Source organism: Petaurus breviceps, unplaced genomic scaffold (assembly GCF_028583685.1).
Source record: "Petaurus breviceps papuanus isolate PSGF00001 unplaced genomic scaffold, PetGlider_PUasm1.0 38, whole genome shotgun sequence".
Classification (NCBI taxonomy): Eukaryota; Metazoa; Chordata; class Mammalia; order Diprotodontia; family Petauridae; genus Petaurus; species Petaurus breviceps.
Genome location: NW_027186304.1, coordinates 40,805,198 through 40,816,434, shown reverse-complemented (window position 1 = coordinate 40,816,434; position 11,237 = coordinate 40,805,198).

Genomic DNA, 11,237 nt, shown 5'->3' with positions numbered 1-11,237 from the left:
CTTCCTTCCTTCCTTCCTTCCTTCCTTCCTTCCTTCCTTCCTTCCTTCCTTCCTTCCTGCCTGCCTGCCTTCCTGCCTTCCTGCCTTCCTGCCTTCCTGCCTTCCTCCCTCCCTTCTTTAGTTTCAGACTCAGACTTTGGGGGAAGGCAAGGCAATTGGGGTTGACTTGCCCAAGGTCACCTAGCTAGTAAGTATCAAGTGTCTGAGGCCGAATTTGAATTCAGGTCCTGCTGATTTCAGGGCCAGTACTCTAGACACTGTGTAATCTAACTTCACTGGGATGTACTTTCTGGAGGGGAGTTAAAACCTCTCTCTTCTGGCTCCTCTAGTCTCCTGAGCAGTGTTTTGAGCTAAATAAAAGGTGAGGAAATCTCCCAGCACAAGAACTATCTCAGTAAGCACCCTTTCTTCTAGAGCCAATGTGTTGTAATGGAAAGAGAATCTCAAAGGCTTGGTTCAATTCCCAGGTCAGCTAAGGGTTAGTCACGAGGTCTTTACAAAGGGACAATAGGGGCTGCCAGGTGGCTCAGTGAGTAAGAGCACCGGCCCCAGAGTCAGGATGACCTGGATCAAATCCTGGCTCAGACACTTAGCACCCACCCAGAAACACCTGGCCATGTAACCTTGAGCAAGTTACTTAACCCCAATTGCTTAGGGGCAGCCAGGTGGCTCAGCGAGTAAGAGCACCGGCTCCAGTGTTGGGATGACCTGGATCAAATCTGGGCTCAGACACTCAGCACCACACCCAGAAATAACTGGCCGTATAACCTTGAGCAAGTTACTTAACCCCAATTGCTTAGGGGCGGCCAGGTAGCACAGCGAGTAAGAGCACCGGTTCCAGTGTTGGGACGATCTGGAGATCGAATCCCGGGCTCAGACACTTAGCACCCACCCAGAAATAACTGGCCGTGTAACCTTGAGCAAGTTACTTAACCCCAATTGCTTAAAAAAAAAACAAAAACAAAAACAAAGGGAGAATAGAATTCTAGAAGTGTTCTATGTGACTAAGCACTGTGAGGGCCCTATGATGTACTGACAAGGCCCTTCAACCATCTCGAATAATCCAGGTCTGAAACTTGAGACTTCTGCTCTTTGGCAATATCGCTCCCACCATTAGATCTGCGAGGTAGTGTAGGTTCCAACAATAGCACTTCTACATCTGGGAACCTCGCACCTCATTGTTCAGTTCCACTTCCCTTACTCCACCATAGGATGAGGCTGATTGGTTGCGTATTCTAAGAGGGCCTGAAAAGCCATTTAAATGGAACCTATACTCCAAGAAAGGGCTTGCTACTCCTAGAGGGTCCTTAGTGCTAATAAACTTTCCCTTTTATTTTGGCTACTCACTTTATTTTACCATCAGTCTAATGGAGATGACACTGGAGATGAGATACTAATGGGTGAAATTCTCCCTGGGGACTCTAGGAACCCAGGCTGAAAAGTTTCCTAACATTCTGAACCTTGTATCAATGAGTATAAATATTTGTACCTTCTAGGAAGCTACGTGACATTGGTTACTGTGCTGCTTTCAGACTCCAGAAGGCCTGAAATCAATTCCACCTTCAGACACTTCACTGTGTGACCCCTGGGCAAGTCATTTAACCTTTGTTTGCCTCAGTTTCCTCGACTATAAAATGGGGATAATAACAGCACTTACCTCACAGGATTGCTGTGAGGATCAAATGAGATCAAAAAGCTTCGCCTCATCTATAGAAACGCTTGTTTGTTTCCCACCCCAGTAATAATGGCAATAGCTAACACTTATATAGTATTTACCATGTACCAGGAACTGTGCTAACTGCTTTACAATTATTATCTCATTTGATCCTCACAATATCCCTGGGAGGTAGGTGCTATTATGATCCTCATTTTACTCAGGCAAACAGGTGTTAAGTGACTGTATCAACAATGCAGTATTCATAATGACTATGGTAACTATAAATATGCTGATATGGGTATTAATCACAAAATGTAACAGGCTCTCTACATGGGGAACATAGCTAGAACATTTAAATACCAGAAAACTGTATCCCAAAACCAGAAAATCAAAACTATCACAGTAGCTACAGAGTTGGCATATGGAGTTAATGCAGTAAATACCCACATTCTCAAGCCTTCAAAACAGAACAGGCTACCTCAGGCAAAGATCCTTCTCTCCTCACTCACAGTAACTGCTGGGCCTTCATGCAGATTGCTTCCAGAAGCCCTGCCTCCCCCCCCCCCCCCCCCTCCCTATCCCTGGCAGTCCTCAGCAGGAGTCCTCAGCAGACATTCTGACTGGCTCAAAAAAAAAAAAAGGAGTTTGTACTACCACCGCTGCCTCTTCCAGTCATCCCGCTGACTGCCGACCAGCTCCTGCTCTGCTCTGGCTCCCTCCTGCCCCACCCCTTCCTGCTATGTCAGCAAGTTCAAGGGGCATGGAAGATCTTCAAATCCCATTACCATAACAGTGATTTACATAGGGTCACAGAATTAATAAGTGTCTGAAGTTGGATTTGAATTTAGGTCTTCCTGATTCCAGGGCCAACCCTATATCTGCTGTCCGATCTCACAAAATGGCTTCAAGGATTAAATTAAATAATCTATGTAAAGCATTTCATAATCCTTGAAGTGCTATTATTTTAAATTTTTTTTTGTCCCTTGGATCTTACAGAGCATTACATTTTAAACCTTTCTGATACACTTATTACTTACTGTTGCATAATTTGTTACCATAAATATTACCATAATTTTCTGTTACCTTGTTACTGAACTGTAAGCTTCATGAGGACAGGAGACTTACCATATATAAATTTCATCATCCCTTCTCATTGACCATAGTGCTGTACCCCCAACAGACCTCTAATAGATTGTTTTTGAATTAAATTTAATTATTCATCTTGTCAATTCCTTGTTAAAAAACCTCCAATAACCTTCTTTGGATTCTTATTTTCTGACTACATTTAAAATCCTCTACCTGGATCTAAAGGCCATCTACAGTCTGGCCACTGAATACTAGTCCTAACTCTATCACTAACCTATTGTATGACCTTTGAGTGACTTACCTTTTCTTGGCCTGTTTCCTCATTTGCAAAGTGAGATTGGACAAGATAATCTGCAATCCCTTGCAGTTTTAAATTTCTGTGATTCTCCCCATCTAAACCTTATTGCTGCTTCTCTAGAAATCATCTTTTACTTTCCTCCCACATGTTTCCTCACAGTTTCAGGAACATTACCCCTTCCCTTGGCTCTACCCCTCCTCTCCATGCCTTTTCTTTTTTTTCTCTACCTAAAACCCCTGTTGTTTTTTTTTTTAGTCATGTCCAACTCTGTGACCACATTTAGGATTTTCTTGGCAGAAATACTGGAGTGGCTTGCCATTTCCTTCTCCCGTTCATCTTATACATGAGTAAACTGAGGCAAACAGGATTAAGTGACTTGCCCAGGATCACACAGCTAGTAAGTGCCTGAGGCTGGAACTGAACTTAGGAAGATGAGTCTTCCTGACTCCAGGCCTGGTACTCTGTGCACTATGGTGCTACTTAGCTGTCCCTATCTAAACTCTACCATTTTTAAGACCCAGCTCAAGGCACACTTCCTCCATAAAGTGTTCTCTCATTCTCCAGTCCTCAGTCATCTCCCTTTTCTTATAACCTTGATGGTGCTTCTGTCTTGTCCTCTGCTCTAGCATTTAATGAAATGTCCTCTTATATTGATCACTGGCTCTTGTGTTTTAATCTTTCTCTATCCCTAGATGATCAGCACCTTCTAAGCAGAGCCTTCACCTTATACTTTTTCTTCATCCCTATCAGTGGCCATTATATACCCAAGAGAACTCTGGGCCTGGAGACAGGAAGACTCTTCCTGAGTTCAAATCTGGCCTCAGACACTTGGTGTGGTTGAAAACGTTGAAAGGAAATTCTTCATTTGGGCTTTTCACCCTGATTAAGGAGGCAAAACTCAGGAGAAGGAGAATTGAAAGGAGGTTATTGCAAATATGTCAAGGTAGCAACAAATTGGTGGGCTGATCACTGGGGATTGGCAATGACTTCAAGATGGGACAACTATTAGAGATCCCTTTAAGACAATTCAGATAGGTGTACTTCAGCAAAGAAGGCTGGGCCCTTGCATCTCAGTTCCTCCCTAAGGTAGCAGGAATGTGACAATTTGCAGGCAGGGGTAAGTAACAAAGAGCAGGTAATATAAAAGCTATAGACTTGGTGTCTCCTTCCCCACTAAAACCTCCCCCAAGGCTGGCTGATAAGCAGGGCTGGGAACAATAGATATCTGAGTCACCATAACTTTTGTCACTAACTGTGTGATCCTGCCAAAAGTCACTTTACCATGTTTGCCTCAATTTACTCATCTGTAAATAAACTGGAGAAAGGAGTGGCAAACTATTCCATTATCTTTGCCAAGAAAATCCCAAATGGGACTTTTAAAAGTCAGATGTAACTGAAACACCAAACAACAAAACATACCAGAAAGCTACAATAATTACTTGTTGATTGATGGTTGATTTCCCATAAGGGCCAAAATATATGTGAAACTATGCTTGGTTGGATGTGGAGGCTTGGAATTTTTGGGTTTTCTGAAAACAGATCTCCTAAGTCTCAGATAGGAAGGGTTTGAACTGCTTCCAACAGAGTATTTAAATTCTGATGGATATCTGCGGAGCATAAACAATTAGGAGCAGGAAGAGGGACAAACATCTCTTGTTTAGTTGGGCATCTTCCTGTAAATGTCTGGATCCCAAAGGTATCAAAGCTCATGCATTCAGGTGAGGTTGGTGTAGGGTCACATTTGTAGAGGAAAAGAAGGCAACATTAATAGCAAAAGTGCAAAGGAAAGAATGAATTTGCCTTATGGTTCAGCCCAACAGGCAGATCAACAACACTCACCCAGTCAGGTGAGAGTTCTAGCTGTCCCTGCCAGTCTCTGAGGAACTCGTTCCTTTGTCATCTCCAGAGTAGCCCTGGCCATGAGAAGCTTGGCCTGCTTTGAAGCAGCTGATCTCGGCAGGCTAACAGACAGCAAGAAAAAGAGCAAGAAAAAGAAAAAGAACAAAAACAACAAAAACAATGCCCCAAGCAAAAAAAGCAGAGATTGAAAAAGGCTGGCTTTAGGAAGCAGTCATTCTGAGAAGCTGCTCCTCAAGCCAGTTTTCAGAAACTCTAAAGTGCTAAGCTTATTTAGAATAAAACAAGATGTATTCTTCCCACCTAAACCTCCATTCTGAATTGTATTCTCTCATATGCTCTGTATATATCTCTTTTGCACTCAATTATTTACATGTTACAGCTCCAATTCTGATGGTCACTTTTTGAGAGCAGGGATTTTACACATACACACAAATATATACACACATACACATATATACACATGTATATATACATATACATTGATACACAAATAAACACACACATAACATATGTATTTGTCTTTCTTTGTGTCCCTAGAGTTTAATACTGCCAGATATGTCGTTGGGCTGAATAAATGTTTGTTAATTGAGTAACTCATAAATTTATAGCTTTGCTCTGATATCTTGTGGCATATTTAAAACCAGGCCACTCTCTTATGATAAGAATAAACAATTGTATTAAAAATAACTGACAATTGAATTGTCATAGTCCTCACAATACCTTTTCAAGTTAAGTATTTTTATCCTCATTTCACAGGTTGGGGAGGAGGGGGAGGAGAGGGAGGGAGAAGGGAAAGAGAGGGAGGAGGATGGGTGGGAGAGAAGAGGGGGACAGAGAGGAGAGGAGGAGGAGGGAGGGGGGAAGAAAAGGAAGAGAGAAAGAAGGGGGAGAGGAAAAGGAAAGGAAGGAAGAAGAAGGGAGGGAGGAGGTCTGTCCATTAACTGCAGGAAATCTGGAGAGGGTGTTAATTATCCTAAAAATTATTATTTACACTAAAGGAGGATTTGGGAAAATAGGGAAGATACTACAGCAACCTATCAGAACCAACAAAGACTTTGAATGGTGAGAGGTTTTCCTTTGATCTGAGAGGTCTACTTCATTAGAGACTTTCTTAGCGTACAAAGCTACCCTCAAGTCCAATGGTATTTAGTAGCCAATTAGTTTTCTTGTTTTCACATTGCCATTTCAAAGACAATAATTTAGCTATTCTTTAGAAGACACAAAGTCTTTTTTTTTTTTTTTAAGACATTGCTGTATATCATTTGAAAGACAAGAATATGGCCTGGCTGGGGAAAGAGAACTTATCTTGCCCCTTGGGTTAATTTTGTCTCTCAGCTATTCTTCCCCCAATCCACATGAAAGAATGAAAGGGTTTTGGAATGAAGAAAGTGGGGGACCCCAAACCCCAGAAGCCTTGGAGGTTTGTTGAGAAAGTAGCTCAAATGTGATAATGACAAATTGTCGTTGTATTTTAGACCAGTCTTGTCAAACTCAAATGGAAACGAAATACTAACCATATACAATAAGGATCCTGGCAGGTCACATATTGACTCAGAAAGTACATGTTAATATTATCTGTCTTTTAAAAGATATTTCCAAATTGTAATCTGGTTCAGGCAGCACGTAAGATCAGTAAGTGGGTTCAGGCAGCATAGGGTCAGGATGTATCTTTGATGCCTTTGCTCTGGATACCAGAGGCTAACACTGAGTGGTAGATAGATTGTTCTTGTTGAGTCATTTTTCAGTTATGCCCAACTCTTTAAGACCCCATTTGAGATTTTCTTGGCAAAAATACCAGGATGGTTTGCCATTTCTTTCTCCAGTTCGTTTTACAGATGAGTATACTGAGGCAAACAGGACTAAGTGATTTGCTCAGGGTCGCACAGTGAGTGAGACCAGATTTGAACTTAGGAAGATGAGTCTTTCTGACAACAGGTATGGCACTCTATCCACTGTACCACCCAGCTGCCCATGTGGTAGACAGAATGCCAACCTTAAGTTAAAGCGAGGTCTCTTACAGAGAACCCAAAGTGCCAGTAGTATATTGGAGTCGACTTGAACCTTCTGGAAAGGGAAGATTATCAAATATTTGTTGAAATATTTTTACACCTCAGAAAATGTCAAACTACAAGTTAGGATTCAACTTATTGTTTTGTTGATTGTCTAGGATTAAGAAAATGATGAAAGAAATATTAATAATGTAGATTAAACTTAAAAATATGTTGAGTGTAATTTTTTTTAATTAGAAAGCTGGTTATTAAACATTTTCAGCACACCCAAAGCCCTAGACTGGAAAATGTGACTATTTAAGAACAAGAAAAAAAGATTTAGCCCGAGGGCGTAAGATAGCCAGGAGCACCCAATTCTGTATTTTCATGAAGAAGAAAGAAAGCTGTCTATCGGAGGCTGAAATGAACAAAACTGGCAACTCCTTAAGGAAACTAGCATTTTTCTCCTTAGGGAAGATCTTTGCTGAATGATTACTTTGGGAAACTGTTTTTCTAAAAGAGCTGTTTAAAAAAGAACAAAGAAACAACTTTGGTATTTATACTGGAAGAACGTGGCAGAGCCCACTCTTCTCTGGAGGAAGGGACAGCCCTTAAGCTAAGGACCTGTGCTGAAGCCAGAAGAAACTCCACTCCTTCATACTCAATACAATAAGTGCTTTGCAGCATTCAGCAGACTACAGGTACAACAAATCAGTGTCTAGTGAAGGCAGAACCACCAGCAAGGAGCAGTGCAATATCACTAGAAGTCAGCAGTGGTCCTACATCGTTGGAGGAAGGATTTGCCCCTTCACGTGGAACACACATATTTTCTTCACGTGGGCATGAGCCCACAAATGCACATCTCTTGGTTAAGAAATTAGCTGAGGAGACAGACTACCACTGACTATGGACTTAACTCAAAAAATGTTCTGATAGAGACAAGCTAGAGTTCATTGTTGAGATATTCAACAAGGCAGTGAGAGTTTAGCTACAACTTGGTTCAGAGGAAATATACAGATACCAAACCACTGTAGTTGAGAGACTGGGAACTTTGCCTATTTATAAAATAGTCCCAGAAAATGATTTGGTCCCTGAAAAGATAATGCCTAGCAACCACCAATTGTCTATGAGGGAGTTAGCAGGGCTTCCTGGGGAGCAGATGGAAAATGTTAATGGACAGTAATCTGAGCAAACTGAGACAAAAAGCCTATTTACCTGCAGCAGGGAGACTGCTGGAGTTAAACCATAGCTACAAAGGTGGTACTTCAGATGAGAAAGAAATTGTATTTTAATATTTGCCAGAGGGTCAGAGAACTCACCTCCCTGGTCTGATGGGGACTTTAGTTCAGAAAAGTGTGAGGGCTAAATAGAGAGACAATTCTTTTCCTAGCAAGTGGTAGTGGTTTCTGGAGAATAGAGGGCACCCATATGAGATTGTCTCCAACAGCCTCTGCCATCCACAAACTCTGGTTGGGGATTTCAGGAGTGGGTCTATGGTTATGCATAGGCAACCATCCACAAACTCAGGTTTGGGGTTATAGAATAGAGAGTTTGCAGACTTTGATCACGAGTCTGGACTGTCCATAAGTTCAGCAAGTCATCATAGAAGCACCAAACCTATTCAGCCTGTTAGTAAGTTTATTTATAAGCCCTTATTAGTTCTTATTACAACTCCCACTCAATTTGATAAGTTGGGTCCCCCAGAAAACTGACTATATATTCCCTCTAGGCTTCCAGTTCTATCCCCAAGAGGCAGTAGGGTTTCCTTTAATGCCACCATTTACAACCCCAGTCCAGTATATTCTCAATATCAATCATCAGTTATGGTTAGTATCTCCGTTATATCACGAATGCCATCCAGTAATTAGTGTCCTTTTATCATTTAACCAATTAATATAGATGAACTTTTACATGGAATTAATTATCAAGAAACTATAGTGTATTAAAATTGCATCTTGTTCTGGTCCCTCTGACCCTTCTCTCTTCTAGTCAGTATAGTAATTTCATAAGTAGTCAGTATAAAGGGCCAACAGCAGGAAGTAAGATTGCAAAGAGGAACCTAGATGTCACAAACAAATCATCTCAAAGATCTAAGGCAAAATTTACAAATTGTATCAACCATATTTAATTGTAGTAACCAAAAATCATATCCCTAGTAATAGGTGCTGAATCAGAGGAAGGCATCTAGGTTTTGCTGTCAGGGATTTTTGACCCTAAGATATGTAAATCTCAGATAAATTCTAGAGATGTGCAATAATGCCGACAGTATGCCAAATGGTGCTGACAACTTTCAGATGATTTGCATATGTTAATGAGCTAATCCCCACAGATGAATTGGTCTGTTCCCCTTGAAATCCTATAAATATGAGACCTCAAATTCCTGTCTTCCCAAGCACTCTTATATCTTCGTCTAGGTTGATGCTACCCAGTGCTCCCAACTCTAATTGACAGTTATGTGAGCAATATTCTCTGCCTCTCTCCTTCCCCACTGTTGCCCGTCTTCCTTCACCACCCTATCCCTGTTCTTACACCATCTGTCTGTGTATCCCTTCCCACTTTTTGTCATCTGTCTCTGTGCTTTTGGTTTCATTTGCCCCTACATACTCTGTGCTTTATTAATGTGTGAATGTGGCTTCAATTCCTGCTGCCATTGTGGTCTTTCCCAGTGAATAGCCAAAAAACCTAGCATGCCAGGCCCATTTCACAATTTCATAAATTAATTAGCAATTCACATAGCAAGAAGACAAATTACTCCTTCCCACACCCAGGGGGCTCATTCTAGTGTCTGGGAAGAGTTGGCTCAAATTTGATAGTATTCCACCCACCAAGTTCACTTCTGAATGCACCATAGCTACTGGATAAGTTGCCTCTTTGCAGAGAGGCCTGGCATCTCATCTACCACATTGATCCATTGCTGGGTTCTGTTCTGTAGGTTTGCTCTTCAGGGTCTTGCGCTACATTAAGCTTGACAATGGACTCCCATAACCAGACATCTGGTCTTCTGACCTTTTGAATCTTTCAAGATTATAGACATCTCCAACATTCCATCTAAGAGAAGCAAAGAAGAAATTCAAAAAGGGAAAGAACAGAGACCCATGTTCATGGCCATATGTCAGTACAAGTGGGGAGGGCCCGGTTCCAGCTTAGAAGGCAACCAAGAGTTCATTTTCTTACTTCATAGTAAATAAGCAGATCATAGAAAGAGTCATAGCTGTGTATGCTCTGAGGTTCATGCTGGGGATTGTACTAGTTGAGGAAACTGTAAGTGTTCATAAGGTCTGGGTGTGACCAGTCTCACATTATACTTAGGATACTTCAGAAAAAAATGAGACTAGTATTTGTTTTTTCAGATAGACAAAGCTCATTGAGAATTATATTGTATTTAATATGTACGTTCCTTTTTTCTTCAATGTAATTGTGATATGTGTTACTTTGTGTTACATATAAATGATGTTTTGCTATATAATGATATTGCTATTATATTAGGCTTTACTGATAAAGAATCTAGATTGTGTTGATATGTAAGCACCATGCAATATTTTGCATGTATTGGTGAAATATCCTTCTTTAACTTTCATTCTAATAAGCAGTGTTATGCATATATTGTTACATACTAAAATGCTGTGTTTTTGCAGGGGGCTTACTTTATTTTTGTTTGTCCTTTGTTTTCCAAGGGGATCAATGACATCATAAGTGACCTCTTGACGTGCTCATGAATTGGATTTAAATGAGGCAGAGTTGAGCAAAGTCGTCAGTCTCACTAACTCTTCCTGAGTCATCAAAGTCCAATGGCAGGACAAAAGTCAAGATGATGTGCCATGGCCCAGGATGCAGAGGATGATCCTGGCACCTTTGCTGCCTAAGTTCTAAGCATTCCACAATGCTGGCTTCCTGGCTGTTGGAACAAATTGTTCTCATGCACCCATTCATTTGGGGAGTCTTCACATGCTTGAGGTAGACATCCCCCCTAACTCAGTGATAGGTTTGAGGTCTCTTGGTTACCCTAAACCTGGTTTTAGCTCATCTGCCAAGATGACTTTGCTGGGCTGTGCTTGATGCGCATGCTATACTTTCTTGGAGCCACAGGTAACAACTGGGTAAAGGTGGACACCAAAGATAGATTAGCAACCTTGAATAGGGCTTGGCAACCCCTCCTACCGGAGATGTTTGTCTTCCCTGAACATCCAATATACTTTGTGGCTTATATTAGTGGTTACCACATGCATCAAAAACAACTATATATGTTATGTGTCGTGTTATATGACATATTTTGATATTCAAACCTGCTTTACCAGCATTTTTATTGTTCCTTGTATTTCACTTGTTGCATTGCTACGCTTCTTTCTAA